The sequence below is a fragment of the Ornithorhynchus anatinus genome, chromosome 13 (genome assembly GCF_004115215.2).
Source record: "Ornithorhynchus anatinus isolate Pmale09 chromosome 13, mOrnAna1.pri.v4, whole genome shotgun sequence".
NCBI lineage: Eukaryota > Metazoa > Chordata > Mammalia > Monotremata > Ornithorhynchidae > Ornithorhynchus > Ornithorhynchus anatinus.
In genome coordinates, this window is record NC_041740.1 from 6,855,361 (window position 1) to 6,875,479 (window position 20,119).

Consider the following 20,119-nt stretch of genomic DNA (forward strand, 5'->3'; position numbering starts at 1 on the left):
ACCTTTCTCCTTAGAGTTTTTGAAGAGGCGTTCCTAACCATGAGAATGGATGAATGGAGGGAGTACAACCATCATCACAAACTGTAAGCTCCTTGGGAGCAGCAATCGGGTGTAGCAACAACTCTATTGTATGGTACTCTCTCAAGTGCTTTAGTATAGTGCTCTGCATTCATTTATTCATTCGTAAGAACTCAGTAAATACCACTGCTTGATTATTTCTCCTGTTGTGTTTTGTTGACCCAGTCAGAGACAAGAGAGTGGACTAGGTGAACCATTAGTTTCACTCAGTTTGGTACATGCAACATGTAGCAGAAGCTGCTTCATCCAGGTCTCTGGATCTCAAATGATGCAGCAAGGGGAGGGTGTATACTTCAGTACCTCTCAGATCTGGCTCAAATTTAAGCAGTTTTTTCTTCCTACTGTGCCTGTAGCCGACCTCTTGCTCAATGGGGTGCAAGAGGCCCTCCCTTGTACCAGGAACTCCCTCCCCTTTCACATCCATCAGATAACTGGTTTTCCCAACTTCAAAGCCTTACTGACATCACATCTCCTCCCGGAGGCCTTCTCTGATTAGTCTCTCATCCTATATCCACTGCCAACTCCCATGTCATCTAAGCATTTGGGGACTCCCCTCCCTTTGCCTGCAACATCACACTTAAGTACAGATCTTTATATTTTAGTACCCGTCTTTCTTGCTAGGTTGTAAGCTCCTTGAGGGCAGGGGATCTTTGCCTGCTAAGGGTAGTGTACTCTGCTGAGGGCTTAGGGTAGTGCTCTGCACATAACTGGCACTCAATAAATATTACCCGATTTACTTGTATCCACCTCAGTGCTTAGTATAGCACCTGACACATAGTGATTATGCAACCCAATCAATCAGTGGTATTTATTGAGCACTTTCTGTGTGCACAACACTATACTAAGAGCTTGGAAGAGTACAATATAAGAGAGTTGGTAAACACGGTTCCTGTCCACAATGAGCATACAGTTGAGATTACCTTTCCCATGATGCCTTTCTTTAGCTTGATCAGGCTGGGCTGCTGCTCCCAGATTCCAAGGTGGGCTATTGAATTGAGGATGCTAGAGGTGAAATATCTCATCATGTGGTCTGGCCCATAAGCAGGAGAGCAATGGGAGGTATGTCCTACTTTGACCTCAATCCAGGTCAAACCCTGTGCCTTTCATAAGCGGGTCATGAAGAGCTTGGAAAGAAGAAACTCTCCCAGTATTAAAAGTTTTTCAATCTTAGCGCAGCTAAGGAAAGGCCCAAGGAATTGAAGATATTATTTCTTTATGGGCAATAAAGTGCCAAACCCAGGATTTATTTCCCATCCTCGTGCTAACAGTCTCTGCAGAGGCCCGAGAACAGAGAGAACATTTCTGAAGATAATTACCCCCATTTGTCTAAAATCGGTTCATTTGGGGACACTGCCCGTTGGTGGGATGGAGAAAATGCTGAGATGCATAATATCAGCTCTCTGAGCCCCACTGATGCCAGGAATGGATGGCGAGTGTCAGCTACAGCATCACTTACCTATTATGTAACCTCGCGATCTCTCTTGGCACAAGGAAGCGGGATCCTAAATTGTATTCAAGTTAGCGCTGTGTTACCAACTTAATTAAGCCTCGTGCAGTTGCCAGCTCACCAGGTTGTTCATATACTATGATAATGAATTGGACAAGGGCAAGGCTAGAGCGACTCAATTAAAAGCGGCAGCTATTAGGCCTACAAAATGAATGCCCCCTTGCCTGCTGCGAGTGGTGCACATTAGAGCTCTGGAAGTTCTGAGGCCGGGTGGGCCAGGAAGGCCATGGATGGGAAAGATGCCGGGAGTCAACTGCAGTGACAGGCAGCAGTAAATACAGCCACTCTCCTCACTGGCGGCTGATTCCTGGGCAGGCGTTGGCACAGGATGAAAGGCCCCTGGGACCTGCCTTTGGGTGGAGAAAGGGGATACATTTATCTTCTCTGGTGGGCAAGGACTTGCTACACATCATGGAATCAGGAAAACGTATAACTTTCCCTCTCTTCTAATATTCTCTTTGGGAGTGATAGAGCATCATTTTATCACTGGATGACAGACTAAAATACCAAACTTTGCCCCCAAACCAATCAATGGTATTTTTACTAGCACTGTACTAAGTGCTTGGGAAAGTGTAATTCAACAGAATTAGCAGACACATTCCCTGCCCAAAATGAGTTTACAGCCTAGAGGGGGAGACAGACATTTAAATAAATAAATAAATAAATGAAAAAAACCAACAACCAATTTTCCATGAACAACCCAAACTATTAAGTTTAGCAGTTAAAATAACACCGTAAAGGTGGGGATGGAGGAGACCAAGCTTTCAGGTTCCACCTCAGCCTTGCAGAAAGATTGATTTGGAAATCTAGGGGAAAAGGGCCCAGACCAACCCTTGAGGATATCTCAGGCTAGTAAAAAACAGAATAATTTCACAGCAATGGGTTGTCTGGCCACCCTCACCCCGAGGCAGCACGCAGAAAAGGGGCAATTTTAAAAAATCAAATTAGCAAACACTCAGAAGCTGGAAACTATAAACAGTACAAAGATATGTCATCCCTGCCCTAAAGGACCTTAAAATCTAAATGAAACTGTGTTCAAGCACAGACATAGAAAGGCATCTTGTCAATTGCTTTAAAAAATCCTACGCTCTCCAATTCTTCTTGTTTTTCCTCCCAAATGTAATAATCCTGGCTGCCAGGTAGCGGGGATTGTGTGGGGTGATGGAGGGCAGTTCAGTAAAACATGGAGGATGACTCTCAATTTCGAAGGTTAGTCATATCCAGTCCAGGTTTTGCCAAGTGCACTTCCTGTACTCCCTCTGACTCTGCAGGAACATGTAAACCTGATATTCCAACCAGTCAGTGGGTAGGGAGGATTTTCTTGGGCTGGAAAGAAGGTAAGTACTTCCTTATCAAATCGATCAATGTTATTTACCGAATGCTTAGTGGTCTGGAGCACACCAAAAGCAAAGCAAACGTACTCTGCCCTCAAAAAGTTTACAATCAAATCTCTGTCTATGCCCATACTAAGAACAGTGTTCACTAAGAACTGAGACATTATTGCCCGTAAAATATGAAAATCTCGGTGAGTCAATCAATCAATGGTATTTTTTGAGCACTGACTGTGATTAGATAAAGCACTATTCTGGGGAAATGCTATATGCATCGAAAGTTTTCACTGTTTTAGCCATGGTATATTAATAATATATTATTGACCAAGTTTTTTTCAGTGAGAACTGTATGTTTCTCCTCCTAAAGCCATATTTCATCCAGAAAATCTATGTGGATTTTTTTGTGCTATCTATTAGGCATTTATGATGTGCCAGGCACTGTAGTAAGCACGAGGGTAAATACAAGCTAATCAGGTTGGACTTAATCCATATCCCACATGGGCCTCACAGTCTTAATCTCCATTTTACAGATCAGGTAACTGAGGCACAGATAAGTTAAGTGATTTGCCCACTCTTACAGAGCAGATGTGGCAGAGTGGGATTAGAACCCAGGTAGGTCCTCTGACTGCCAGGTCCATGCTCTTTCCAATAGGCCATGCTGTTTCTTCAATTTATGAATTCATAAAGGGCCTAACTTCATTAAGAGCCACTGATTATTCTGTAGCTAAAGGAAATGTCGATAGATGCTTGATATTAATATACCTTATCTTTGTACAGAGTCTTTTTCCTGATGATTCATTCATTCAATTATATTTATTGAGTGCTCTCTGTGCACAAAGCACTGTATTAAGCGCTTGGGAGGGTACAATGTAACAATAAGCAGACATATTCCCTGCCAGCAACGAGCTTACAGTCTAGAGATCTTTGATAGGTGACAAAAGACGGCCAATTGCCCATCATAACCGGTTAGTTCAGATTAAAAAAAATCACGATAGCCATATCCACTGGGTTTGTTTTTCTTGGACAGGTGTCTGCCCAATTGTTTGCAACCACCTGGCACTTCTGAAAGATAATCTGGGGTACGAATGAGTCAGCTCTCCATGCGGGGAACCTTTCTCGATTATTTTGTCCCTGCTGTTCTTCATGTGGAAATTCTAAGTCCAATTCAAAATACAAACTGGGACAAGAAAGTGCCCAACCAAATATCAAATAGAGAGGTCCAATTTCATTTTAAGGTCTCAACAAACTCTATTCCTCTTCACGGCAGAGACTTGAGTGGATGTTGCCTGTTCTCTGTTGTTTTTGCGGATGGAGGATTGTTTGCTCCAGGACTGATCACACAAACTCTTCAGTACCAGATTCAACAATCCACACTAATTAACTTTCTCTGCCCCTCCCAACAGGGATCCTTCATCACCTCAACACATATGAGGTTCAGACTGTCCCTAGAATTCTACCAAATGCCAGGTCCAAGAAGCACCGTGACCTAGGGGAAACAGCATGGGCCTGGGAGTCAGAAGATCTGGGTTGTAATCCTGCTGCTGGGTGACCTTGGGAAAAACACTTAGGATCTCTGTATCTCTGTTTCCTCATCTGTAAAGTCGGGATAAAAAACCCATTCTCCGCTCCCCCCACCCCTGGCTTAGGCTGCGAGTCCCATGTGGGATAGGGACTGTGTCCAACCTGATTATTTTACATCTACCCCAGTACTTAGTATAGTGCCTTGGCACAAAGTAAGCACTTGACAAATACCATAATTATGATTATTCGATCAGTGCCATCTCCTATTCAAACTCTCACGTCAGCCTTCATAAATGGGAAGATGAGAAACAGAATCCCCCAAGTTCCTGAGAAGCCTGAGTAACTCCGGAGGAAAAGTGTTTTCCTCAGGCTTGAACAGGGCCTGAATGCTCATCTGTGAGCTCGTTGTGGGCAGGGACTGTCTCTCTTTCTTGCTGTATTGTACTTTCCCAAGGGCTTAGTACAGTGCTCTTCACACAAGTGCTCAATAGATATGATTGAATTGCATATTTAGCAAGTTTCTGTGACGTAAATCCAATAAGTCAACTCTCTCTACCCCCTGCCCCCCAACCCTGTGCAATGTATTTGGCTCTAGGACAATGGATAATTTTACAATGCAGTTTTTGCAGAAGCCACTGGAGGGACACCTCCACAAAAGAAAACAGGACAGTGCCTGTGTCCATGGCTGGACCTCTACATACAGAGAGAGAGAGAGACAGAGAGAGAGAGACAGAGAGAGAGAGAAGGGCACATAAATAGGTCCTACTTCATGTTTAAGGGAATCAGAACAGAAATTTATAGGGAAACTGAGTCAGTAAAGAGGATGGGGAGGATTGGGTTATAGAATTACAACTGCTTCCTTCGGGAAGCAGCATGGCATAGTGGATACAGCATGGGCCTGGGAGTCAGAAGGTAATGGGGTCCATTACTGGCTCTGTCACTTGTCTGCTGGGTGGCCTTGGGCAAGTCAATTCACTTCTCTGTGCCTCAGTTACCTCATCTGTCAAAAGGGGATTAAGAATATGAGCCCCTTGTGGGAGAGGGACTGTGTCTAACCTAATTTGCTTGTACTCACCCCAGTGCTTAGTACAGTGCCTGGCACATAGTAAGCACTTATCAAGTACCACAATTATTATTATTTGGAGAAATAAAATAATTCATTTCATAAAGATGGGGATAAGCCAATTGAGAGGTTCTCTAAGTGCAAGATTTAACAAGTCTCCAGTGTCAGAGAATTCCTTTGAACACAATTCATTATCATAGATTATATAAAAAACAGTAAAAAATAATCCCCCAACAATTGTGCTGTCTCTCAGGTTAACATAAAATTGTCATTTTCTTCCTGCCTCTCCAGGATCCTACAGCCAACTTGCACATGTTTTAACCAAATCACATCTGACAAATTGTAATTTATGTTTTCCTGGACAAATAGAGAAAGTAATATTCTGGCAGTGATTTCCAGTACCTTTCAGCTAAAATAATTCAATAACTAAAAAACCCCAAAACAAACCAAAAAAAAACCCAACCCAAAAATGCAAGTGGTAATAGGAAGAAATGTCAAACCTGTCCAAAATATATCAGAGAGTAGTTAGGAAGGCAGATTATTCTAGGTGCTTAAGAGAATAGGAAATAAATTTCATATTTTCCCATGTCAAAACTGCTCTACAAATTGTTTGTTAAACCATTGGTAAGGGTGTGAGGCTGTTAGACTTAATTTGGACTTTTACCATTAATAATTTCTCAATGGAGCTCTCCAACATACCAGACAATGCCTTGGTAGATAGGTATGAAAATAAGTTTTTATTTTAACTATTTTTCTTTTTCTCCTGAGGACATTGCCATGAAACAGTGACTTACTTCTAACACATCTGTACTTCTAAAGTGTGTGATATTGAGCCCCCCAAAGTCCTGATTTACTGTCACTGAACAAAAGGCCAAGTTCCTCAGAATCTGATAAAAATCAAACTGTGATAGAATTTTATTTACCAAAAAGGTTCAAGTCTGAAGATTCACAATATGTTCATAAAAAACAAGGGACCTCTCATGTTCTTTAAGAACAAGCCATCCTCCTGAATTTGGTATCAACTGAAATTGAAGACCCTTGACTTTAGGTGGCCATTTCATGGGTGTCCTTTTTTGACGTCAGGGATTTACTGTTAAATTTGAAGAAGCAAAGAAATGAAGGAAAAGAGCCTGTAAAATGTGAAATCCCACTGTTGCCAACAGCTCTCTTTGAATCTAAACACACAGCCCTCTTGTGCAATGGAAAAGCCATGATTCATGTAGAAGCGTCAAACAATATTCATGCTTCCAGCCAACCTCAAAATTGACATCTATATTTTCTAAATGTGTTTGATGGTAAAGATACTATGATAATTTTCTTTTTTGCTATCATCTAGAAACACCAAATGCCAGAAAAATAAAATGTATATTTTGGAGTGAATTCTGTCTAACCTCTTATCTTCACACTCTTTTTAATCATTTTTGTTTAATAGCTACCTGCATTGAAAGATGCTTAAATATATTTACCAAGTATCTTAGTGAATATATAAGTAAGAATTTGGTTTAACAGTTAAAGTAAATTTTATCAAGGTTTGATATGTTTCATGTCTTTAGCTTTGCAGTATGAATTCATTTCCAATCAAGAAGATGCCTAAGGAACTCCTGTATTCGATTTCCATGGACCAGGTCTATACAAAAGTCATCAGAATAACAGTACCAACTACTGTATTTATAATGTAGCTGATTTGAATCTCTACATTGTGATTTTCACCTTTGCCTATTCTATGGATTTTCCTAAAGTGACATTATAATCCTCTCTTCACAGGTTATATTTATCACAGCTGGTTTAGACAGTTTGAATTAATTAGGAAATGTCTCAAATGTCAGATCATTAAATGAAACTGCAAAAAGTAAATTGTAGTCTTTAGTGATCAGGTATTTCACAAAACGAGATCTCTCTAAAATGAAGCTGTAATTGCCTTGAAACTATATATTTTTACTATCACTTTTAGGGATTCAGATTAACACCTAAAAATTTCTCATTTGATACCAATTTGAAAGTACTATAGATGTCAAGAGAAAGAACTGAATTTAATCTCTAAAGGATGACTAAAGACTGAATGAATATTCAATGACAATCTACAGCAAATTAAATGCACATGTATAGTTTTAACACCTGTCACTAGTTCTTAGGATTCGAAAAGGCTTTTGTGAAGACTAAGGCACTTTAGATATATTAGAAAATATTTAGAGACGTATTTTTACGAATTTTAGCGATTTTAAAACAAATTCACACTGATAAGAAATGACCTTTAGTGCAACATTGAAAAATATGTTTAAGTTAGGGATGTGTCTTCTGCACATGCCATTTGTGGTGCCTAATGAGGGAAACTATCACCAATAATTTCAGAAATGCCTCAAAACTGAGAATCTTGCCTCTTTCCTAATATTTGATTCTGATGATGCAGGATCAGTTTCTATTCCAATATGTTAAACATTACATTAAACAAACTCTGTCCAACTAGTTAACAGCTGAAAAAAAGTTATTAAAATGAATTTTATCCTGTGTTATTCTGTTCAATACTTTTATTAACAGTTTCAAACATCAATTAAATACTCAAAAAGCTAAGTGTCTCATACCCATTTTATAGGTAAATGGCGCTAATTTAAAGGTGTACATATTAATACAGAGAAACCATCTGCAAAGAGATAAGAACATTTCTTTGTGGAACACTATGCTTTTGTCAGGGAATTCAATATGCACAATCTCATATAGAGAGAGCATGAAGGCTAAATTTGCAATCATAATAATAGTCAAAAGGGTCTAGCTTGCAGGAGCTGATGGGAATGAATTGAAGTGAGAATAGAGGTCACTTTTATATATCTGGCATTGTTACTGCCCTCTGGTATTGTCATTTGCACCCTTGCTTACCACCTGCAAGAAGGTGAGTGCATACAGTAGCACACTGCAAACAATTCTGCCATTATTGCATCAGGCCAGACTAATATCAGAGCACTCGAGGAAAAAATTACAAACCCTGAATTGTGCCGGGATACGCCAATAATAAATCTGATATGAAAAATTCTCTTTCATATAAAGTTGTTTAGGCATGTCTTGATCCCAAAGACTTGGTTTTAGAAGTCCTAATGCTACTACCACCATACTGTGAAAATATGAAATACCTGTTATTGTACCATGCAATTTGAAATGCCTTGAAAAAAATTACACAGTGTCCTTGCACAGGTTATTCTGGACTTTCAGAATGCATTTACAAGCAAATGCAGTACATTTCAACTTCGTCAAACAGGGTAAGGCCAGTGTGACCTGGTGGAAAGAGCCCAGGCCCGGGAGCCAGGACACCTGGGTTCTAATCCTGGCTCAATCACTTAACGTTGGGCAAGTCACTTAACTTCTCTGGGCCTCAGTTTCCTTATTTGTAAAATGGTGATTAACTACCCATTTTCCCTCCCTCTTAGACTGTGAGCCCCATATGGGACAGGGACAGATCGTGGCTGATATGATTCTCTTAGTGCTTAGTGCTGTGCATGGCACATGCAAGTTCTTAAAATGCCACAAAATGAACAAGTACCACAATTATTATTATGTTATCTACAACAATACAGTCTACTAGAGGAACATTGATTTTTAATGGCTATTAGGGTTTGAAACCAATTCTATCCCAATCTGATGGATCATCATTTAATGACTTCTCAAGCATGTTGCTTTTCTTTTTCAAGCTTTTCCACTCTTCATTTATATTCTTGCCTGTGATCACATTCCTCTTCCTATTGAAAGAACAAATGCGAATCACCTGTTTTGGAAGGGACTTCAGCATTAGCTCCAGGAAGGCATACTTTTTTTGGTTTCTCTTTGTGAAAGGCTCTCAATTGCTTTTTGAAGATGGGGATACTCTTAACAGGTGTCTCTGCTCCCTCTCCTTTCCCTTTAGATGCAATTTTCTGTGCATGTCATAGATGCCTTCTTTGCTTCCAGGGAAGGCATAATTATGTTATTGTCCCCTTCCTTTTCAGAAGTTTCCTTTGTATCAACAAGCTTAGCTTAGAATTTTACAAAAGGAACCAAGAAATGGGTGTGTTGATGGGGGCATGAATTTGTGCCCTGTTTACTTTTGTTTTTTATTAGATAGCTCTCCCAGAAACAGTATTGAAGCCATTTGCCACTAGCTCACTGCTGATCTTCCACCCTGGGGCCTTTTTCTTATTTCCCCCTTCCCCTTGCTTCTTAAGATGAAGGAAGGATGTTTTTCATTCGCCCATGGCCTGAAGAAAGCAGAAGGTGGAACAGAAAAACAATATGAATTTAGGAACTGTACATTATGGACTCGGGGACTATAATTTGAGACAGTAGGATTGTTTTATGGATTAGTCAGATAGGGCAGACAAGTCTATCAAATGTGCAGGGTGTCATGTACAGATTTCTGTTTAGTGGACTTTTCTGTCTCAGCCTCCACATCTATCATTATCTCTCTGACAGGAGTGCTGCCCTGTTACCCTTTCACACAGACTTGTATGTCATTTATCAGTGTTAAGTACAACAAAGGAGTATCTCTTTAAAACCCCCTTTACCCTTTCACATGCTTCTACCCTTGAATAATGACATCTGTCCGAACAGCCACAAATATCCCATTTCGTCTCTCTTCTCTAGGTTCGGTTCTGCTCACTACAGGATTAAAATGGCCCCGGAGCAATTAAAAAAATCAGAATTATTGTATTATTGTCCAAACCATGAGTCCCATAAATAACAAATGATTCTCATTCTTCCCATAATAATAATAACTGGCATTTGTTAAATACTTAATATGTGCCACCCATTGTACTACTCCCCTGCAGTGGATGGAATACAGATTAGACACAGTCCCTGTCCTATGTGGGGCTCAGAGTCTAAAATATTTAATCCCCATTTTTACAGACAAGGGGGCTGAGGCACAGCCAAGTTGCCCAAGGTCACACAGGAGCGGGCAAGTGGCAGGGCTGGGGATTAGAACCCAGGTCTCCTGATTCCCAGTCGAGCACTCTTTCCACTACAGGTTAGGGTGCTTCTCGTTGCTTCCCCACCTACCTGTTCCAGAAAAAATTAATTCTAAATTTCTAAAGGATCAAACTGACATCAACCCCTCCTAGCTGCCCCTTCCCACCCCGCCCCACCCCCAAACAAAAGCGACTCGACTCCCCATGGGTTCTCACTAGACCTCAAATCGTCCACTTCCAGAACGAATGCAGTTCTGAGGTGGCTGCAGCGCCTGTGCTGATAAAACTCTCCTTGAATTGTGCTTGAGTTAAGTGCGGAGCCTCAGGTGGCCCGCCATTACAGATGTGTTTTCTGCTATTAGTAATTCCTGCACATTATACACAATCTGTTCTGGCAGGTATTATTGCTTCCGATCTATTTATGGCCAACATAACACTACACTAAATGCCAGAAAGTTAAAGGAGAAAGGATTTATTTCCAGGGAAGAAAATGGTGGGTTATACATTTATGTAAGGTGCTTAATAACATTTCTCGGGAAGGCATTTATCACAAGATCTCCCTTCTCCACCCCTGGCCCGGGCGATCGGCTGGTAATGCAACGGATGGAATTCCACGTGCGGCCCTGCGGATCTCCGGAGACAAGCCAACTCAAAATGGTCCTGGGAAATGGCCGGGACTGTCCATCTCATCACTGCCCCGGCCCAGGCGGGGTGAAGGAGAGTGGCTCAGAGGTCATGGGTTCAAATCCCGACTCAGCCACTTGTCAGCTGTGTGACTTTGGGCAAGTCACTTAAATTCTCAGTCACCCTATCTGTAAAATGGGGATTAAGACTGTAAACCCCATGTGGGACAACCGGCTCACCTTGTATCCTCCCCAGAGTTTAGAACAGTGCTTTGCATATAGTAAACGCTTAACAGACGCCATCATATTATTATTATTACTATTAAGGAGGAAACGGGATTTTTTTTTCACCCCTGCCCCATGTACCTTCCAGTTGAGCTCTGATTCCAGCCACCTGCGGCTTGTTGGGCGGCTGTTGGGGCCTAGTGATTAGGGTCGCCTCCGACCGGTTCGAAACCTACAGCCACCCCAGCCCCTCAGGGGTTCGTCCAGAAGCTGCGTGGATCAGTGGAAATAGCCCGGGCGTGGGTTCTAATCCCGCCTCCACCACTTGTCAGCTGTGTGACTTCGGGCCTCACGTCCCTTCTCTGGCCTCATCTGTAAAATGGGGAGGAAGAGGGTGAGCCTCACGTGGGGCAACCTGATTACCTCGTATCACCCTCAGCGCTTAGAACAGTAATTGACGCTTAATAAATACCATCGTCGGTCAACCCACCTCTGCCCCACCGCCGGGCTGTAGGGAGGGCGCCCGGAGAGACCCTCCAAAAGGGACACAGGCTTTGGTAAGAGACTGTCATTCATTCAATCGTATTTATTGAGCGCTTACTCTGTGCAGAGCTTTGTACTAAGCGCTTGGAATGTGCAATTGGGCAACAGATAGAGACAATCCCTGCCTAGTGACAGCCTCACAGTCTAAACGGGGGAGACAGACAGCAAAACAGAACCAAACAAGTAGTCTGGTGTAGATATCATTAAGATAAATAGAATCATAGATATATGCACATCATTAACAAAATAAATAGAGAAATAATATATACAAATATGCACGGTGCTGAGGGGAAGGGGGAAGAGCAGAGGGCAGGAGAAGGGGGAGTGGAGAGAGGAGGAGTAGAGGGAAAGGTGGGGCTCAGTCTGGGAAGGCCTTCTGGAGGAGGTAAGCTCTCAGAAGGGCTTTGAAGAGGGGAAGAGAGTTACTAAGCCCGCATGCGAGGAGCAGAAGTGTCCGACCCAAGTTCCCCTCCCTACTTCCTCCCTCAGAGAAGCAGTGTGTCTTAGTGGAAAGAGCACGGGCTTGGGAGTCCGAGGTGGTGTGTTCCAATCCCAGATCCGCCACTCGTCTGCTGCGTGACCTCGGGCGAGTCACTTCACTCCTCTGTGCCTCAGCTGCCTCATCCGTAAAAACGGGGATTAAAAAAAGTGAGCCCCACGTGGGACAATCCGATTACCCTCTATCTGCCCCAGCGCTTACAACAGTGCTCAGCACATAGTAAGCGCTTAACAGATACCATCATTATTATTAGGAGGGAAGATTGCCCTCCACCCCCCACCAGGAGGGGTTTTTTGTCTTTGTTTTCCTTGGTAGGGCGGCAACTCTAAGCAGGGGCGTGGGTGGGTGGAGCAGCGGTTTGCGTGGGAGGTGGAGGTGGGCCACTGCTGCGAGAAGCGTTAGGCCCGGCGGGGAGCGCCCATGTGGCCGCCGGCCCACCTGGCCCCTGCCCGCTGCACCTGGCCGGTCCTGCCCGTCTTCGTCAGCCCTCGCACCCCCCGATCGGTCAAGGTAAGGAAACTTACCCCGCATCATGACAACGGGGCACCCCAGGGTAACGGCACAGTGTGGGAAGTTGGTGCCCCCCGGCCCCAACTTTCCGTGTCGACATCAGTCAGGTCCTTAGGACCGCCGAAACGGTAGGCATGACGCCTTGTAATGATAATAACGGGGGTATTGGTTCAGTGCTTACTGTGTGCCAGGCACTCTGCTAAGGGCGGGGTTCGTACAAGCAAATCGGGTTGGACACAGTTTCTGTTCCCCGTGGGGCTCACAGTCTTATGGAGAATAATAATAATAATGTTGATATTTGTTAAGCGCTTACTATGGGCAGAGCACTGTTCTAAGCGCTGGGGTAGATACAGGGTAATCAGGTTGTCCCACGTGAGGCTCACAGTCTTAATCCCCATTTTACAGATGAGGTACACAGATGACTTTATATATAATTATGTATATGTGTATATAATGTTGGTATTTGTTAAGCGCTTACTATGGGCAGAGCACTGTTCTAAGCACTGGGGTAGATATGGGGAATCAGGTTGTCCCATGTGAGGCGCACAGTCTTAATCCCCATTTTACAGATGAGGTAACTGAGCCACAGAGAAGTTAAATGATTTGCCCACAGTCACACAGCTGACAAGTGGCAGAGTCAGGATTCAAACCCATGACCTCTGACTCCCAAGCCAGTGCTCTTTCCACTGAGCCACCCTGCATAGCGCTTACTATGTGCCAAGTACTGTTCTAAGTGCTGGGGTAGATATAAGGTCATCAGGTTGTCCCACGTGGGGCTCCCAGTCTTCAACCCCATTTTACAGATGAGGTAACTGAGGCACAGAGAAGTTAAGTGACTTGCCCAAGGTCACACAGCTGACAAGCAGCAGAGCTGGGATTAGAACCCATGACCTCTGACTCCCAAGCCCGTGCTCTTTCCACTGAGCCACGCTGCTTCTTACATATGTTGACATATATTGTGTGTATATGTGTATATATGTACTTATATACACGTGTATGTGTATATATGGATATACACGTACATGTGTATTTATACATATGTTGACATATATTGACATGTACGTGTGTGTATATATATATCTCAGCATGCTGTAGTGGAGAGAACATGGGCCTGAGAATAAGAAGGTCATGGGTTCTAATCCCCACATCACCACTTGTCTGCTCTGTGGCTCCGACCAAGTCACTTAACTTCTCTGCACCTCAGTTACCTCATCTGTAAAAAAAATGGGACTTACGAGTGTGAACTTGAAGTGGAAAATGGACTCTGTCCAATCTGGTTAACCGCTATCTATCTCAGTGTTTAGAACAGGGCTTGGCGAAAAGTAAGCGCCAAACAAGTACCATAATAATTATTAGTAGGCGTGAAAACAAACTTTTATGGCAGCTTTTTTCCAGCCTTCCAATTTCTGGATGAATTGTTTGAGGGATTTCCATTTTACCCTCACAGGAAGTGTTCCCCAGTGGTGAATAGTCTTTTGAGGCAGGCAATATCTCCTAGCACTTGAATGCCAGAGAAAAGACAAGGGAATTAAAGGGCAGTTTTATTACATATGTGCTTCAGCAACTTCTTCAGTAAATTAGAACTAGTAATTTAGTTCTTTCAGTTATAATTCAGTACGGCATTTCAAATACCTTATGATCTTAGAGTGAACATTACTGTTGATAGGCATTTGCCCTATCCTTTCTGTTTGCAAAGTACTTCACAGATATTTTAATGTTTCATACTGTAACCCTGGTAGAGACTCTTGTCTAGGATTGTGTAGTTTAAGGGGGTTCTAATCCTGGAAAGTTGGAAGGCGGAAGACAGGGATTGTGTCTATTTACTGTGTTGCACTTTCCCAAGCATTTAGTACTCTGCTTCGTAGGCAGTGCTCAATAAATTCCACTGATTGATTTGAAGTGTGGCAGGGCTATCACCAAGCTACTGTACAGTCTTCTTTAAGGGGAAAAAGTGAGCAGTTGCACAAGGAGTTAATTCCAGATCCAAAATCTATTCTTATGGTCATGGAAAAACTCAAAGAGCCAGCCGCCTTTTCTACTTTGAGTGTAGGGATGTGTGTTTATTCAGACATATGTAGGAGAAGCAGTGTGATCAAAATCAATGAATTAATTGTATTGGAGTGTTGTGTGCAGAGTACTGTACAGCACTTGGGAGAGTACGATATAACAGACACATTCCCTGCCCACAATGAGCTTAGAGTCTAGAGAGGGAGACAGACAATAATATAAATTGTATATATTTTAATATGTAATGTAAATATATATAAATAAAAATAAGTTACGGATATGCACGTAAGTGCTCTGGGGCTGAGGGTGAGGTGAATAAAGCGTACAAATTCAAGTGCAAGGGTGATGCAGAAGAGGAAATGAGAGCTTAGTTGGGGAAGGCCTCTAGGAGGAGATGTGCTTTTAACAAAAGGCTTTGAAGTTGGGAGAGTGGTGGAGAACTCGTAGACAGAGCATGGGCTTGGGAGTCTGGAGACCCAGTTTCTATTTCTGGATCTGCCCCTTACCTTCCTTGGCTGTTGTTTGTCCTTGGGCAAGTCATTTACCTTCTCTATACCTCAGCTTCCTCACTTGTAAAATGGGGATTCAATTTCTCGTCTCCCTCCTACTTAGATTGTGAGCCCCATGAGGGACTGTGTCTGTGGCTGACCTGATTATCTTGTATCTACCCTAACTCTTAGTACAGTGCTTGACACATAGTAAGTGCATAACAAGTACCACGGTAATAATAATAATAATATTTTATGTGTACCAACCTGGGGCAAGCCATTGTGAAGGGATCAAGAGATCAGGGAGAAGTATATCCACCCTTTCCAAACAAAGATTAGAAAAGGCTCAATGTCAAAGGAGATCTTGATAAAACATCACCACAAATTGTTGGAATTAATATTGAAATAAAAGCCTTAAGCACAAAATTGGATTTAAAGAATACTGGTACTTTCCAAAGCCATTGGAAGGATATATACAGCTCTTCTTAGGCAAAGAATGAAGTAGAAAGCCTCTCATTAAAATCTATGACTAGTAAGAAAAGAAAGTAGACTAAGAAAAATAAGGTTCATGGGTAGAATTTTGTATGTGTGTTCATGGAACATTTCAGTTTTAGAGGTTTTCAGTTTTTATCTCTACAAATCATGACTATCTGGCAAAATTCAAATTTTATCTTTGTGGAAACAGTTCAAGGTTTTCTTGTTTGTCCTTCTGTGTGCATCTCTGACTTAAAAGTGAATTTGAAAAATGTTTACTTAGAAATTTTCTCTACGTAACTTCCACCCACATTTTTTATGGGAATATAAAATGCCAAGAGCCTTCCAATGCTTACATACTCCAGCTCACCTCTCCTGTGCATAGTGGGAAGAACTGGCCTTGGTGTCGAGTGGATAATTTGTTTAATTTTGGCAATTTTGAAGGATTTTTTTTAGTTTTTCTGCCCTCCAGCACCCTTGCAGATAAGACTGCAAGAAATTCATACTGGCCCTCCAAATTTTCACCAGAATTTTTGAAGAATTATTTTCTGATTCTTCTGCCACCCAGCAGCCTTGCACGAGACTGCAAAAGAAATTCTTACTGTCCCACAAAATTTTCTCCAGTATTTTCAAAGTATTTTTTCTATTTCTTGGGCCCTTTGGCAGCCTTACAGATAAGACTGCAAAAAAATTTGTAGTGTCTCACTAAATTTTCACCAGTGTTCTTGAAGAATTTTTTTCTTAATTTTTCTGCCCTCCAACAGCCTTGCTGATAAGACTGCAAAATAGTCTTATTGGCCCCCCAAAATGTTCAGTAGCTCATACACCTGTCCTAGCACTCAATTTTTGTGGTCTAATTTTGTAGCTCTAGTAATTGCCATTCTAGTAATGCTGAAGAGGTGAATCCATTTCTCAGTTTTCATTCATTGTTAAAGTTATTCATTGTCTGGTTTACTCAAGCTTTAGATCCAAGGGTTTGGGCAGATGTGACTGGCACTTTTGAAGTATGGCATCTATGGACAGGGTGATGTCACTTGTCCAGTCTGGTCTCCACATAGCTGGCTCTCCCTTTTATCCGGCTCCTCTCTGGCTCCCGTTGGGAGATCAAGTGAGAATGGAGTGTACATGGTCCTCAGCTTTCTGACTGGTAACCAGAATTTAAAAATGGTGCCAGAAATGTATTTCTTCTGGGCTCTGGAAGGGAGGGATCCTCTCCTGCCCCTGGAGACAAGTTTGCCATGGTTTGGGGGTTGGGGCTGCAATCAGAGGACTACTAGAAGAGGCTCCTGAAGGGGTTGGTTGATGATTGTACTAGCTGCCTCTAGTAACCAACTTTACTGGGGCTGGCTTGTGTTTTGCCTCTAGCAAGTGGGTGAGTCAAAATTACAGTCTTTTTTTCCAACAGCCATCTATTCCGATATAATAATAATGATAATGTTGGTATTTGTTAAGCGCTTACTATGTGCAGAGCACTGTTCTAAGGGCTGGGGGAGATACAGGGTCATCAGGTTGTCCCGCATGAGGCTCACAGTTAATCCCCGTTTTACAGATGAGGTAACTGAGTCACAGAAGTTAAGTGACTTGCCCATAGTCACACAGCTGACAAGTGGCAGAGCCGGGAGTCGAACCCATGACCTCTGACTCTGAAGCCCAAGCTCTTTCCACTGAGCCACGCTGCTTCCCCCAATATGGAAATCCCGATATGGAATCACTAAAGATGATTTGGAAAGTCTCGTCTCAGAGGTGCCAAACACAGTGTCGCTACTGGGTAACCAAGGCTTCTGGGAATACAGGAAAACCCCAGATCTGTGTCGAGTCTAATAGCGAGGGCGTTGTTTCAAAATGCCTGGCTACAGGATCAGTGCCTCCCTTAGCATCTTTGGGAACTAGACTGTAAGCTTGTTGAGGAAAAGGATCATGTCTACCAACTCGATTGTACCCTCCTAATTGCTTACTATGGTTCTGTGCAGACCATAAACACTCAGTAAATACCATTGATTGAGCTGTAAAATGGGGTTGTTAACATCCCTCCTTTTCTCCACTTTCCAGGAAGGCTGTAAGAATTACAAGGGTAAAGTGCTCTAAATTTCTTGGAGATGTCAGACCTTCAGATTTAGCACTTTTAAAATGGGGCTACCTTGCGGCTTATCTCACTGAACTGATAGGAGGATGATCGAGCATTTGTTGGCAAAAAGCTCTGAATATTTCTTTGAAGGGGAGCTGTCTTGTGTAAGGGGATCATGTTTCCATTAAAATAACAGCACTGTTAGTGAAGGTAGCTTTGACTTTGAAATGTCCTTCCTGTAGAGGATGCTACTGAAATGTAAACACAGTACCGCCCGGATTTCCTGAGAATATCAGACACATGTGGTTATTGAATACAAAACAAAAAAATGACCACTTCAGAAGTGAAGGGCAAATTGCAATATTAGCTCTGGAATTCAGTCAACATTTTGGCCAGTCAGGATATGGCCGCGGTTGATGGTTTGTGCCTAAGATATATATCTCAGAGTCTCTTCCACACATTTTCCTTTTCCTCCTTGTCTTTCTTTCCGGCTGCTTGGAGTTTGGGCTGCAGAGTATTGCTCAATGCGGCCAGCTCTCTTCTCAAAGAAGATGCCACTGTTGTGCTTTTCAGTTGCCCTAGTGTTTTTGTTTCTCCCCAGCCTCTAAGTCTCAGCATTTAGAGGCCTGGACAGATTATTTTTGAAGTGTTGGCTGCCGGACCCTGGGAGATTTTGAGTCAAACAGAAGCCGCTTCTGTGAAGCTTGAGTTTGTGTGTCTACATTGACCATTTTTTACTTTTTCATTCCCAATGATCTTGGAGCATCCAGGATGCCAAAGGGTAGGATGCTAAGGCGTTCCTTTTCTCCCGTGTGTTTGAGTCCATATGTCTGCGCATGGATCCGAGTGAGAGGTGCCTTGCTGGATGAGGAGGAATTGATAGGAGAGGTTGAAACCCACACAAAACACTTACCCATAAATTTGTATGCGATGAGGTTTTTGGTCTTGGCCTTTTTCTTGCTCTCCAAAGTGTCGAATTTGGCAGGGAGGGCACGGAGAGAGGTTTTATTGTTTTTAATTATTTAAAATTTTCTTTTTAAAAGCCAACGCTGTTCAATAATTAACTTTTCCCTAAATCCTGCTGTTTCCTAAATGGAAAATTAAGGCAAAAGGAGGTGGGGACAGCCAGTAATTGTAAAAACGGATCTTTCCTAATCAGCCCTGGTTTACTGGTGAGAGGGAGCCTGCTGGCCCTCCCCAGTGCAGGAAGCCCATTGGATGGCGGCAGGGAGAGAGGAAGTGATGGAGCTGAGTCACCAGGCAGAGTGGGATGACTTGGAAAGATGCAACAAGTGTAAATTCTTGGCCGATTTCTAGAGCTGAAATAGAGCTCCACCTGGACAGAGGCTCGTCCGCAGGCTCTCCGTCTCTGATTCAGGTGTAGCTTTCAGGGCTTCTGGGCCCTGCCCAGGGAAGAGCCTGCTCTTGAATAACACTGACAGGAAAGGGAGGGCCGGAAACAAGTCTGGAGCCAATCACTCCACCTGAGCACCAACCTGGATGGGGGGGCTGATGGGGAGGGCCTCTTCTTCCAGTCCCCGACCCTTTGGCACCCACACATCAGAGAGAATCTGAAGAGCCTCTGCGAACCCTGAGAGGTATGCCTGGAATAAATGCACATGCTGAACCACCCTTCCTTATGAGAGGGACCCCGACTTTCTTCTGAGCTTTCCAGGGGTTATTCGCTTTGGTTCAAACGCTGGGCTTTTGGAGGCTTTTCCCCAACTGGTGAAACCCTCATGGGTTTTCACCTCCTTGCCCATCGGTGCTCTCTTCACGTCCCTGCCATGATAGAACTCCCGCCGCACTCTACGGCAGGAGGCTGTGTGTTGGGGACGGGGCGTAGATGAATAGCAAATGACTTTGAGTTTGGAAGGAGTGGAGGTATTGTATTCTTTCATCCTGATTTTCTGTGGCCTCTTCATTCTGTGGTCTCCTTCAGCATGCCCTTGTTCAGCTTACGCAGTAAGGCAAAAAAAATCATGTCTCTTTAACAACAGAAAAAAAAGGCTAGTTAAGCTTACTTCGGGAATGTGTTCTTTAATCAGAACCATGACAATTTATGGCTGTGAGTCTTGATTACACCTCTCCAGCAGGCACCCCCTGATTTCATGCCTCGTCCCTGATTTTTTTTTCTTTTTTTTTTTTTTCCCTCTCTCCTCCCTGATTTCTAGGTCAGAGAGTTTGAGACTTATTCTTGCTTCAAATGGGTTTTGTTGTTTGGCAGTTGTGTTCTCCCTATCCTATGGAGCCGGGG